The following is a 1,143-nucleotide window of genomic DNA, read 5'->3' on the forward strand; positions in this document are numbered from 1 at the left end:
CAACGGGGGCCCCGGAACCGGAAGCGCAGCCGGCTCTCCTCCGTCGGCTGCAAACTCAAAGATGGCGGCGGCAGAGGGTGGGTCGAAGCCGCCTGGCGTCCCGCGCATGCGTGCGCCATTTTCTTAAACTCCAAGGCGCCTTTCCTTCCCTACGCAGCCCTCCAACTCTGCATTCCCACATTCCTCGCCCTGAGCCAGCCCTGAGCCAGAGATTAAGACAAAAAAAAAAAACCCTGGCGCCGGGTCAAGCTGAGCTCTGAAGAGCCCACCTCGTGCAATCCAGGACCCTGCCCCGTCCCGCCCTTTCGCTCACTGACCTGCCTGCCCCTTCTTGCTCCTCCAATCCCAGCCCCGCCGGAACCCGGGATCGCCCCACTCCCCAGCTGACTTGGCTGGGGTCCCACTGCACCCGCAGTCCTTCCTCCCCATTGCCTGGACCCCGCCTCACCCCATGGACTAACAAGCTCCGCCCCGTTCCGTCATTTATTTTTGTCCCGGAACCAGCATTTTCAGAATTCTCAATTACTCTTTCATTATTCTGCATTTCCACCCCCATCTTGATTATGGGCTGTGCCTCCAGAGTTGATTCCAAGGAGTGCGGGAACTAACCGGAGTCAGGTAACTACAGTGCAAAAATTTGACAGTCCTTGAACATAAAATCACCGGCAGTGTCATGGGTAAAGCCCACAGCATCAGCTGTAGCATTCCTCCTCAGAACCTCCGTTCTAACGTGAAAAAATAAAAGCAAAAATAAATAAAATACAAAACAGCAAATTGCAACACCCATTCCTACCTAAGGGGACAAGCACACATGTTTTCCCCTTATGCCCTCTGGAGAGTAAGCAGAGACTTCCACCAAGGACTCTGACATGCATTTCACAAGAGCAGTCTGACCCGCTCCCCACCCCACCCTGCATTTCCTTGCCTGCCGGGGAGCAAGACCTACCAAGATTGAAATGCCCGTGAAAAGCTGGTCCTGGTCCCCAACCACTCCTCCATTTTCTTGGAATTATCCCCCCCTAAGAACACCCCGAAACCCCCAACTTATGAAAAGTCCAGCCTGCTGAAGGAATGTGCTTCTACCACGTGGTCATGCCATCTATGCCCACGCAGAAAGCAACCTTTTTAAATTTCTCTCTCATA

Source organism: Ochotona curzoniae, unplaced genomic scaffold (assembly GCF_017591425.1).
Source record: "Ochotona curzoniae isolate NIBS_2020 unplaced genomic scaffold, NIBS_Ocur_1.0 contig_3498, whole genome shotgun sequence".
Lineage (NCBI taxonomy): Eukaryota > Metazoa > Chordata > Mammalia > Lagomorpha > Ochotonidae > Ochotona > Ochotona curzoniae.